This window comes from Sminthopsis crassicaudata, chromosome 4, assembly GCF_048593235.1.
Source record: "Sminthopsis crassicaudata isolate SCR6 chromosome 4, ASM4859323v1, whole genome shotgun sequence".
NCBI classification, from domain to species: domain Eukaryota; kingdom Metazoa; phylum Chordata; class Mammalia; order Dasyuromorphia; family Dasyuridae; genus Sminthopsis; species Sminthopsis crassicaudata.
This window is the reverse complement of record NC_133620.1, coordinates 399,844,012-399,856,834: the sequence shown is the minus strand read 5'-3', so window position 1 is coordinate 399,856,834 and position 12,823 is coordinate 399,844,012. Positions and strand designations below refer to the sequence as shown.

Here is a 12,823-nt window from a genome sequence, read left to right as displayed (position 1 = left end):
AGCCTTGGCCCCAAACTCATCTCCGACTCCATTCTATCTCACTTTGCCCCGCCTCCGCCTTTTCGGGATCTTTTCTCTAAAACCCGAGAGTTTGAAAATTCCCGCGGCAGGAGATCGGGAGGCTTGGGATCTCGCGAGAATCCCGGCTTCTGGCGTCGAGATCTCCGGGTCTTTCCACTCCGCAGCTCCCATTTCCCCCCCCTTCCCCGCCGTTTCCCCTCCCCTTCCCGGTGTGAGAGATTTAGCCCGGCGGCTGCAGTTGTGGCGGCTTTGGGTAATGCGTATAACGCGATCGACATATCTTTAGAGAGAGAAGGAGGCGGGGAGAGGGATCCCCGGAACCGCGGCGGGGGTCGCAACTGTGTTTTAACTGCTGAGCCGTTGTCCGGCTTGGAGGTTGGGGGCTGAGTGAGGTGAGTTGGAGTGGGAGGATCGCGCGTCTGGGCTGAGGGAAGAGGGGGGAGGGGAGGAAGCTGCTCCTCTGAGTCGCGAGCCGCAGGGGGAGGGGTCTCCAGGGCGATGCTGTGACGTGACGGAGGCGCGCGGGAGCCGCTTGCTACCCGGCCTCGCGCCCCACTGGACTCGGGAACCACCGGCTGGGTCACCCGCTCTTCCCAGGTACTGGAGGGGGAGGGGGAGAGAGGGAGGGGCGGGTAGCTGAAGGCGCTGGGGCGGCGGGCCGGTCGTAGTCGGCGCGGCCTGCGCTCACTCCGCCGGTGCCCACCTCGTCTCGTCCCCCGCTCCCTCGCTCTAGGCCGGGTTTATGCCGAAGCAGGTAGCGGCAGTCGGGTCTCCTTCCCTCCGTCCTTCCCCGGCTCGCCAATCGCTCCTCTGCCCCGCCGCCTCTGTCATTTGGGGCCAGGGAAGGCCTCTCCCATGGGGTCGGGGGGCATGCTGGGACCTTCCCTCCAGCCCCGCGCCACGCAGGAAGGCAGAGGCGGCTGCCGCCCCCCACCCCACCCGGCTGCACGGAGCTCTCCGGGAGGGTGAGTTACATAAGCTGCTTTCCCTCCACGGGGTTTGGCGGCGACGGCACATGGCTGCGGTGTGGCGCAGCAGGATCCGCCCCTCCTTGCCGGCCTGCTGCATCCTCTGCTTCCCCCCTCTGCTGGTCTCCCACCTGACAGGGAAGCCTGCTCCTTAGGTTCCAGGGAGTAATAGTCGTTTGACTCCATATGATCTGTAATTTCAGAAAGTCTGGAGAAGCCCAATTAAAGGAAAAATATGCCTGAGGGCGACGTCAGACACTGCTCCCCCTCCTTTAAAACGGTTAACATTTGCCAATTCATTTACTGTCACCTAAAGAATCCATGCTTGTGTATGGTGTGTGGGGTTTGGTTTTCGGTCTTTCCGACTTTTAGTGACCCCGTTTGGGTTTTTCTTGGCAAAGATACTGGACCAGTTTGTCATTTACTTCTCCAGCTCATTTTAATGATAAAGAAACTGAGGCAAACAGGGTTTCTGGACACTGCTCATAAGTGTCTGAAGGTGGATTTGAACTTAGGTTTTCCTGACTCCAGGGCCCAACTATCCACTGCACCACCTAGTTGCCCTCTTCTATATGACAGGTGGGAGGTAGTTTAGATTTTAACCGGGCACAGTTATTATATGGAGTATAAAGAAATTATGACTGTTAACCTCTATGTAGTTTACCACCTTTCATAGATGTTTTCTTTTGGTTTGTTCAGGAATGGGAAACCTTTTTTTTTCTTCTAAGGGCCATTTAGGTATTTAGAACATCCTTCTGAAGGCCATATATAAAATTATCAACTTAAAGAACTCAAACAGTGGGAGATTGTGGGTACCTTTGGTTGCCTTAGTAAATGATTTTACCTCTAAAGAACATTCCCCACCCCTGGTTTAAAGCAAGGATCACTTTGAGGATTGGTGTGTTTTTTTGTTTGTTTTAGGGCCTGGATCTTTCCTGACTTCATCCTATTCTAAGAATGTAGGATTGTTTTTGTGAATTTGTGGAACTATCAAGAACTTTTGGCCAAGAGTCAGGAAATCTGGGTATGGATATATTACATGATAACTTTATGACCTTTGTCAAGTCATCTAATTTCCATTGTACTTAAGTTTCATCATCTATAAAGTGAGTGGGTTGAATTAAATAGCTCTTTTCAGCCTTAAAATTGGGACAGCGCATGGTTGCATTGAATGACAGGGAAGAGGGAGAAAACTTAAGTATAGTTAGGGTCTTTAGCCAGTTTTAAAAGATGACAACCTTTTAGCATCGGTGTGTGCTACATAATAAAATGTATAATCCCTTTCTTCCACTGTAGTGATTACCAATTCTGTATTCATACCAAGTTAGGACAGATTCTCAAATGAAAATTAGTATTTGCCTTAGTTTTTTAAATCAATACAAGTCACCATTTTTGAGACACATTAAGTGAGTCTTGAGCCAAAGAAGAAATTGTTAGTTGTCATACCTCTAGAAAGGTTAGGAATCACTTGAGTTTGTTGGAAGTTAACATTTAAGTGTTAATTTCAAAAATTAGTAATAGTGCTTGAAATATGAACAATTTAAAATATCCTGAACATCATTAGGATATGAATAACAAGGACTTATTCCACATCCTCAATGTTGTAAGTGTATTAAGATAGTATTTAATTGACCTCAACTAGTTAGAATACCTTTTGTAGATAAGGAAATTGAAGCCCTGTGTCAGGATGCAAATCCAATCTTATGGCTTCAAATTCATGCTGGAGAATGTTATACTCTTAAAAACAGTTTAGAATCCGTTATTCTAATGTTTCTACTGTGGAAATTATACTTTTTATTTTTGCTCCTCTAAAAAAGGTTCATTTTAAAATATATTCAGTTTTGAAAGAATTGAGAATTTTAAAAAATGTATTTTGCCTCTATAGTCAATTGGCAAACATGTTGGACCAGGCACTTGATGTCTCTTGTTTTCAAGGAGCCGACAAATAAAGGAGACAAGTAAAAATTATGTTACCAGTGATAAGCTGGATAAAGAGGAAAGGCACTCCAGTTAAGAGTTGGGAAAGGTTTCCTGTAGAAGATGGGATTTTAGTTGTACTTAAAGGAAGCCAGGTAGGCAATAGGAGATAGAGGGAGATCATTCCTGACATGAAAGACAGCCAGAGAAAATGTTTGGGACCAAAGAGTATTTTGTTTGAAGAACAAAGCAGCCAACACTGCTGGATCAAAGTTATATGATGAGAAGCAAAGTATAAGGTTGAAAAGTGGAAAATTGGGATAGGTTATAAAGAACAAACAAGAATTGATCCTGGATATAATAAGGAACCAGTGGAGTATGTTGCAGTTGACAATGGGATGATATGTTGAATCTATTTTAGAAATATTCATTGTGTAGAAAAATTGCTTTGTCAGTTGAGAATGGATTGGAGAAAGATGATATATTGGTATACTTTTTTTATAACTATAGTTTCTAGAGCAGGCATAAGAAATCCTGTGGATCTTGCAGTAGTAGTAGGAAGTGGCCATTTATTCTTGGTCTGTGAAGGAGAGTACTTGAACTTTGTCACACTAATTTTCAGTTTGTTCACCATTGACAATCTATCTGCTTAATTCTTTTCAACACACCATACAAAAAACTATTTTCTAAGCATAGAATGTATTTAGGATTCCTTGGACTATTGAATTTCAACCCATCTCTTCCTCTGTGTTTATACCAAGATGTGATAAATTCTCAAAAATTAGGATTTGCTTTACTTTAAAAATAAATACAAGTAATTTTGGGGAGAGCTGGAAGGAGGGTCTAAGTATATTTTGAATCAAATAAATCACTGGTTGTTACAACTTTTAAAAAGATAGGAATCACTAGGCTTGTTGGTAGCTGACATTTAAGTGTTAATTCCAAAAATGTATAATAATGCTTGAATAGTGTATAATGTAAAAAAAAATATTCTGAACATCCATAGGGTAAGCTTGAGTAACAAGAGGATATATTGTTAAATAAGCATTCTCTTTTTGATGTGTAGGAATTCAATGTATTTAAATTGTATTTAAATGATATTTAAAACAGTTTCTTTAAATTCTTTAAGGGATCATAGGATCATAAAATTTAGAGTTTGAAGAGACCCTTAGAAATCTAGTTGAAACACCTCATTTTAGAAGTAAGGGAGCCTAATGTTTGGTTTATTCTGTTAAGTGACTTGCCCAGGGTCATACAGAGAGGAAGTGTTAAGTGTCTGAGATCTGATTTGAACTCGGGTCCTCCTGAATTCAGGGCTGGTGCTCTATCCACTTCACTACCTAGCTGCCCCAGAGACTATCCCTTTCTTGAACTTAGTATTTTTATCTTGAACAAAGATGATTTCGGAGTTAGGAGAAATCTAGATTTGAATCCACCTCTGACATTTAAGAACTTTTAATGTTCTAGGGTCAGGGTTCATTTTGGGACTTGGAGTTAGGGTCACTTTGGTAAAGATGATCTTTTCTGAAAATCATGTTTTTAAATTGATAAAATACTTTGACTTAACTTTTGTACCTGACTTCCTTTGTTATCAAAAATTTTTTTTTAATTGAAAAACTTTTAATTCACCAGTTTTAGGTTGAGACACTGCTCTAGCACAGTAAGCCTTTAATTATCAAAGTTGGATTTTTTTTTTTTTAAAGATCAATACTTTATGAACTAGTTTAAAGGTCAGTACTTTATGAACTACTTTTTTAACTTTAGTGAGATTAAAGGTGATCTGAAGTAATATACTTTATAATGCCCAATCTTTACTGTATATACTTTTTTCAAAATTTCTTTACTAAATTTGAATAATGCTAATATTCAAATTAAATGAATATAGTCCTTTGTCTCATCCTGCTAGCCTTTTGGTATATATTATAAATGTATGTTAATAAATGGCTAGAAGATATTTATTGATGAATTAAATGGTGTTGGTAAGTTTTTACTTATCCATTTTAAAAATTATTTGAATGATTTTAATATTTTCCCCAATTATGTGTTAAAACAATTTTTAACTTTTTTTTACATTCTAAGTAAACATTTTATATGTTTTGAATATTGAGTTCCAAATTCTATTTCTTACCCCTCCCTGATAATGATAAGCAATTAGATGTTATATGTGTGCAATCATATAAAACATTTCCATACAAGAAGACTCGAATAAAAGAAAAAAATGGAAGAAAATGAAAAATAGCATGAAAAATATGAATATGAAAAAAATAATTTTCAGTCAATATTAGTTCTTTCTCTGGAGGCAAATAGTAAGCTGCATTATTGAATAATTGTATTGCTGAGAATTGCTGAGTCATTCACAGTTCATCACAGTATTGCTGTTAGTGTGTACAAAGTTCTGGTTCTGCTTGCTTCACTTTGTATCAATTCATAAAGTCTTCCCAGGTTTATTTCTTATAGCACAATAATATTCTGTCACAATCATATACCACAGCTGTTTCATCCCTTTCCTAATCAATAGATATCTTTTTGATTTCTAATTCTCAGCTGTCACAAAAAGAATTATTATAAATAAATTCTCCTTTTAAAAAAATATATATTTTTTGTGATATAAACCTACCAATGGTATTGGTGGATCTTACTCTTTAGGCATACTTCCAAATTATTCTTCACAGTAGTTGGATCAGGTCACAGCTCCACCAGTAGTGTGACAGTTTTTCCACATCTCCAACATCTATAATCTTCCTTTTTTAGCCAATCTGATGGGTGAAGTGGTATCTTGAGTTGTTTCATTTGCCTTTCTCTAAAGCAGATCACCCTAGTTATTCTTGTATATTTCAGGATAGGTCAGTTTGGACAAAACCACAAAACTCCTCCTTTACTCTAAACCTTTACATCCATTCTCCTTCCAGTCATAGCTGTTTTTGTGGAAATCCTAAATGCTCAAGTTTGACTCTTCTCATCCTCCATTCTTCATGTTCTCTTCTATATGTGCTTTACATTAAAAGAAAAAAAACCTCCACATTTCTCATATCTATTCCTTCTCTCCCCTTACAGAATTACCACTGAAGTTTAGGGTCATCTTATTTCATCTTTCTCATTGTTCTGTTTCTAATTTCTTCCCCTTCCTATTTCATCTACATTCAATTACCAAAGTATTTTTACTAGAACATTCAGTCTTGTTATTCTTCTGCTCCTAAATCTTAACCATTTGAAGTCAATAGCAATTAGCATTTGCAAATTTTAATTGCTTCTCGATTAAAATATAATAATTCTCAATTAAAATACAAAATCCTTATACTGGCATTTAAAGCCTAACATAGCCTACCTTTCCACATTAATTTCACATTACTCTTTTAGATGAACTTTTGTCTGTTATTCCCCAAATTTAACATTCAGCTTGTGCCTTCTACCTTTGTACTCCCTTATCTTTTTGAAGCCTCTCCTAATTTCTATAGTAGTTGTGATTTTCTGTCTCAGATTCTTTACTTATCTGTTAACATGTTGTATTCTCTAGGTAAATGTAACTTCCTTGAGTGCAAGGATTATGTTTTTTTCTTTGTCTTTATATCCCTTTATGCTAGCACAGTGTACAATAAGGATAATTAATAAACCTCTGCTGAATGTAAACTTTGTTACTATAAATCAGGGTTCTTGGTTCTGTCATTATGAGTCACTTAGCTGTGTTTGTTATTAGTTTATTGCAGTTATACATGTATTAAGCATCTGCTATATCCTTAGAGCTGTCTTAGGCTCTAGAAATCTAAAAAATCTAAAAAACACCCCCCAAAGTACTTGCTCTTAAGAAACATATTCAACCAGAGGATATAGTATATTAACAGATAAGTAAAATATATATGATTGCCCAAAAGCTGTGATATTTGGAAAATGAAGTAGGGAATGTTATTAGCTAGAAGGGATTAGGTAATCAGTAAATATATATTTAATATGTAGACATTTACAGCGTGTCAAGTACTGGGAATAAAAAGAAAGGTAAAAGACAATTCCTGACCTCTGGAGGCTTTCCACTCTAAAGCTGCTCACATTACCTGCTCACCCATTATAGACAAACTATATACAGGATGAATAAAAATCTGTAGAGGGAAAGCAGTAGATTGAGAAGAATTTGAAAAGATTTCCTTTGAGTTTTTAACTGAGACTCGAAAGAATTCAGGGAAGTGTTAGTTGAACTTGGTCTTTCATTAGTATTTCAAGATTTGGGTTGGAGTGATATATCTGGGTTTATAGAATGTGATGAAAAAAGGCATAGAAAGTTGGAAGGGTGCCTCTAGTTGTTATTGTTCCTTCGCTTTTCAAATTAATTTATAGTTATTCATTTGCTTGTTCCCATTTGTTGAATATGAATTCTTTTAAAGCCTTCCATGTTATGTCTTTGTATCCTTAGTGTTTGATGTCATAATTTAATAACTGAATTGAGAAGGCCTGTACAAGAATGGTAAACAGCCTAGCTTGCTTGACCTGAACGCAACTGGAATAAGAGTAGACAGGGAAGGTGGGATAATTAAAAATTTTGGAGGGCCTTCATTCCTAGGGGCCATGATGGCTTGGTTAAGGAATTTTAATTTTAGTTTTCCTCATTGGGCAGTAGGACTAACAGTCTGGAGTGGAAGCAGTCCTGTAATGTGTGCATGAGGAAAACTCATTTAGTATTGATAATAGAGTATGGTTAGGGGAGGTGGGAACACTAGTGAACAGTTTCTTGAAATAATTCAGGTGGGTAATGATGAGAGTAGGAATAGAGTCCTGGAATTAAAGTTAGGTGACACAGACACAGACTCCAGAAACTTATGTGATTCTGGGCAAGTAATTTCTTTTCTTTTTGCCTCAGCTTCCTCAGCTGTAATTGTTCTGAAGATAATAAAATGGAATAAATTTGTAAAGAACTTTATTGTTCTGAAAGTGCTATGTAGATAAAACTGATTATTTTTATGGCTGTTATCATTGTATGTATTGCTTATGTGCCTACCCACAGATTACATTACATATATAAATATTAGCTATTGTTATTTTAGTAAAATTGTCCTTCTAAGTTCTTGGAGATGGCTCTTAACATTGTAACAGTGAGACTTCGGCAAAGCTTCCAAATCAAATTCTGAAACAATACTGAGTAGGGATTTTTAGGTTTCTAGGTCACATTATGTATTTGAGGAGATTAGAAATTGGCAGGTGTGATCATGTCTATGGTCCAGCTATACCCAAGTCATGCCTTTAACAGGTGGTTATTGATTCTACTTTGTAAGAATATTTTGCTTGTCTTCCTTGGTAGCTTCAGGAGCTTATGTGGATATCTCAAAGCAGTCTGATTTGCTCTTTTATAACTCATCAATCTCAAATCTAGCTAAAATTTTTTAAGCCATTTTTATATCTTTTCTGTTCATGTAGTCAACTTGAAAAAGTCCCGATACAGTTCTCATTTTATAGTTGACTATAAAGCTACGTTTGATTCTATAGAGCAAAATACATTTATTTTTTCCAAGTTGTCTATCTTGTTTGTGTCACAATCATGAAATTTATTGAAGGGTATATCACCAAACATTGTTCACAAAGGTCTGTTTTTAAGACATCAAAGAGAGTTTACTTATAGGTAGTGATGGATTTTCCTTTGTTCTAGAAGAGGGAAAATGATGGTAATATTAGGAAGGTTATGCCATTAGGGTCAAAACTTTTAATGTAAAGAGTGTATTGATATTTGTCGTTCATTTTTGAAGATGACCATGATAATTAGGGACATGATGCCATGACATGCAGGCGAATTGGATTTAAGTGAGGATGGGTTGTGCAGAATCACTGGCCACACTTTTCTGGCCCTCTGACTCCTGTGGCAAGATACAGATCTAAATGACTGATGGCTCTGGATACAATTGGATACCTTGATCTTTTTTCAGCTAAGGTCTTAAACTGGTCTGTTTGACTATAATTAAGGAGAGGCCAGAAATGAGGAAGAGAATGGTCTCTTTTATGGAATCCAAAAACAAAAAAACAAGAGAGACCCTTGGGGTTTCTGACCAAAACAGAAACAATTGCTATTTACAATCACTCTAAGCCAATTTGGCCTCAAACCATGACTTGCCTGGGACTTCTTGTTGGCCAATTAATGAGAGCCAGAGTGATTTGGATTTTAAGCATGATCTTTAAGAAATAAATTTACCCTGACATATTTTCTGAGGTTTCAGAAAAGTGGTAGAGGGAAGTAGGAAAACACTAAATTGAGAAGGACTGTCCAGTGAAGAATATGTTAAATCTTTTCAGATTAGTGCTTTCCTGAAATATGCTAATATCTTTTAGAATTTTGTTAGAAGTATGGTCATTTCTTTGTTTTTGACTTTTCAGTTATTAGGTGGAAGATATCAATTTGATATCCAGTTCCATTTTTGTGCCAATCATCTGCTTCGATGATAAAATATTGAAATTGATTAGACTATTTAAGTTTAACATAAACTTAAGCTCATCTGTATTTAAATGTGTTAAAGTTGTAGTGGTTAGGAAATGCCCCCCCAAACAATTTTGGGTGGGTTTTAAATTAAAATTGATTCCTAGAAAATAAAAGGCATTCCTTATTTGAATAGTGATTTGCTTAATATTTATTAGACTGATTTACCTTACTGAATAATGCTTCAAATATTATCTTTGACATGAAATTTATTTTTTCTCTTGGAATTTAGGTTTTCATATGCATATGAAAGTGATTCAAATTTTAAAATTTTTATTTTAAAATTAAATCCAATTTTGTTTTTTCCCCAATTAGCTCTTATTGGGAAAATAAATTAAGTTATTAAAAAAAGCCTTCAAGTTAAAATTTGGGTAGCTATCATTTTCAGTAAGAGAGTTTTACGTGTTTTCAAGGAGCTACTCATTCTGGGTGGAATTATGTAATAAAATCACTTGGAACATAATGCTCTCTTTTCCTCCATGCCTTTTATTGTGAAAATATCTGGAAAAGTAGCTAAAGGAGAGAATACTTATTATTAAATATGTTTTGTTTTCCAGGAACTGGCACTAAAAAACAAAAATGGTAAATTTTAAAAATCTGATGTATTTTTAAATCCCCTAAAAATAATAAATGCAAAACAAATTTACATGGCAGTAGAAAAAAATAGAATTTGTTAATTTCATTAAGATAATTTAGCATTTATTTTTATGTATCTAACAGTCTTAAAAATATAATAACTATGTGTCAAATTTTAATAGATTTAATTAGGGACAATTAAAACTTGAGTTACTTCCTTTTTTTTTTTTTTTTTTTTTGGTTCTAAAGAATAAAACTTTTTAAGAGAAAAAAAAAAAAAAAACAAACCTAACACTTTTTCCTTATTATAAGTTCCAGAAGTTGCCTTTTAGAGGACCAAACATATTTCTGATGAAAATATTTTTCATCTTAATATTTCATTTTCTTAATTACCATATATAAAATTCTCTCCATTTAGAAAATAAATCTTCATTTATCTTTGCTTTGTTAGGGCAGTTGGCTTAGGTTTTAGATGTAAATTCTTTAAAAAAAACTTATAAGCAACTTGGAATTTTTGAAAAGTTATCATTGTCCCCTTAGAATAAAAACCTTTTGCCTGCATTAGACATTCATTTGTTATTAAACTATAAGTAGAATCTCAAGAGTATTGTGGTTCTTCACTTTTTGCATAGGTAATCTGGTCGTGACTAATATAGCTTTTAACTTTGATTAATATTTGCCATCTCAGATTAGAATTTTGGTTTTATTGATCACAGAATAATACAAGTGGCAGCAGGAGTTAATAATACTTTTTTTAAAAATAATACTTTTTAAAGTGAAAATAGTTAAAATATGATATTGAGATATTTTAAAAATACTCAATGGACTGAATTTAGGTTACAGGTTTCCTGAGTTCATTGACAATGAATTAACATAAATGCCAAGATTTCTTACTTGTAAAAATGGGTATTTAAAAAAAAATTGTAATGTTTTATAAGAATAAAAGTAATATATTTAAACTGCTTTGTCTTGAAGGTTTGATGAATTGAACTTATCGGGATCATTAAGACAATGAGTATAGATTATAACTTTAGTAGTGAAAGTATTATAGATCTGACATTCAGGTGATGGATTCTAATTATTTTTATCCCTGTATAGGTGTGGTATCATGAAGAAGTAATTTAACTTTTTGAGTCTCAGTTTTCTTATCTGTAAAATGGGTTGGAGGCTAACTATTTTGTATTAACTTTACATTTAAGCTACATTTATGTAAGTCATTGATTTGGATGTAAGCTTCTTGTGAGCTGGAGTTCTTTCTTTGTACTTGTATAGGCTAGTACATATTATGATTCCAGACAGGCATATAGTGGGTGCTTTAATGCTTATAGGCTAATTGATTGTTCTTGTGATCTCAGCTTCATATCTCTGATCTTAACTCCATCAAGCAGTCATACAGCTTTTGCTTGAAGATATCCAGTGATGGAAGACTCACTGTTTACTGAGGTAATTTTTTTTTTTTTTTAAACCTTGGGACAACTTTATTAGGAAGTTATTTCCTTACATCTGGTGAGGGGGGGTTATTTTAATTTTTTTTTGCAACTCTCATCCATTGCCCTAGTTTTGATTTGAGTCCCAACTGAATTAAATTTTAATTCTTTTCCAACTCTAAGTCTCCTTTTTGAGAGAAAAGGAGAAACTATTTTATTGAGCACCAGTCTTCTACCTTTGAGGTAAGGGGAAAAAGTACCCTTTATTCAGATCTGGCTTATGAAGGTGGGTATTTCCAGGATCTGACCTGGGCTCTCCTCCTAAGCCTTTGTTGACTTCATTAGCATCCAGGTTTCAGTGATCATCTATGCTGATGATTCTTCAACTGCTTCATTAATAGCCCGAACAGGATATCCCCTATAAACTCAGTATGTCCAAAACTGAAGTCATGTTTTACCCTAATAATCTACTTCCCTTCTAAACTTCCTTATTAACTGCCAAAGGATACTACCAGTCTTCCCCATCTTGCAACCTAAATGTTAATCCTTGATTCCTCATTCTCACCTCTCCATATCAAATCTGTTGCAAAGTACTATTGATTTTGGCCTTTGTAACATTTCTCTGTACCTCCTTCTCTCAGACACTGCCATGATTTTGTGGGGACTCTCATTACATCTTGCTTATGCTGCTGAAATAACTTCTACTTAGTCTTTTTGATTTAAATCTTTTCCCACTCCAATCCATCTTCCATCCCACTTGTCAAATTAATTTAATGCAGATCTGACCATGTGGGCCCTCCCTTTCCCCCATTCATAAACTTCCTATTATCTTTAGAATCAAAAATAAAGTATTCTAATTTATCATTCAAAAAACCTTTCACAACTTGGTCCCCTTTTATCTTTTCAGTCTTATACCATATTCTTCCTTATGTATTCTGGGGTCCAATGACACCCGCCTTTGCTCTCAAGATATTCCATCTTCACACTTGTGGTATTTTCACTGGCTTTTTGCATGATTGGAATACTCTCCTCCCCTATATTTTTTTCCTGGTTTTCCTGGCTTCCTTCAAATCTGAGCTAAAATTTTACTTTGTATAGGAATCCTTTTCTGAGCCCCTTTAATGAGAGTTAAAGGGAGCAAGGTGTACAACAGTGGATAGAGAGCTGGGCCTGGAATTTGAAGACATCATCCTGAGTTTAGATCTTGATTTCAGAATGCTTATTGTCATCCTGGGCAATCCCAACCCCATTTACCTCCATTTCCTCATTTGTAAAATGAGCTAGAGAAAGAACAGTTTATCTTTACCAGGAAAAACCCACATGGAGTTACAGAGAGTAGGACAAAATTAAAAATGATTGAGTAACAAAAATTAATGCTTGTAGCTTCCCTCTGTTGATTATACCTTGCTTATTCGTATATTTTTTATTTGTACTTAGTTGTTTGCATGTTGTCTCTCCCATTAGAT

The 12,823-nt window shown here is 35.9% G+C and overlaps 1 protein-coding gene across 1 annotated transcript in view; it reads left to right on the top strand.

Annotated features, from left to right (window-relative positions):
- Positions 1-274: 274 nt before the first annotated feature.
- AHCTF1 (AT-hook containing transcription factor 1) overlaps positions 275-12,823 on the top strand; it is a 104,033-nt gene continuing 91,484 nt past the window's right edge. The window contains 2 exon segments of the mRNA XM_074262581.1: positions 275-413; positions 1,911-2,013. The gene's annotated coding sequence lies outside the window, so the exon portion shown is untranslated.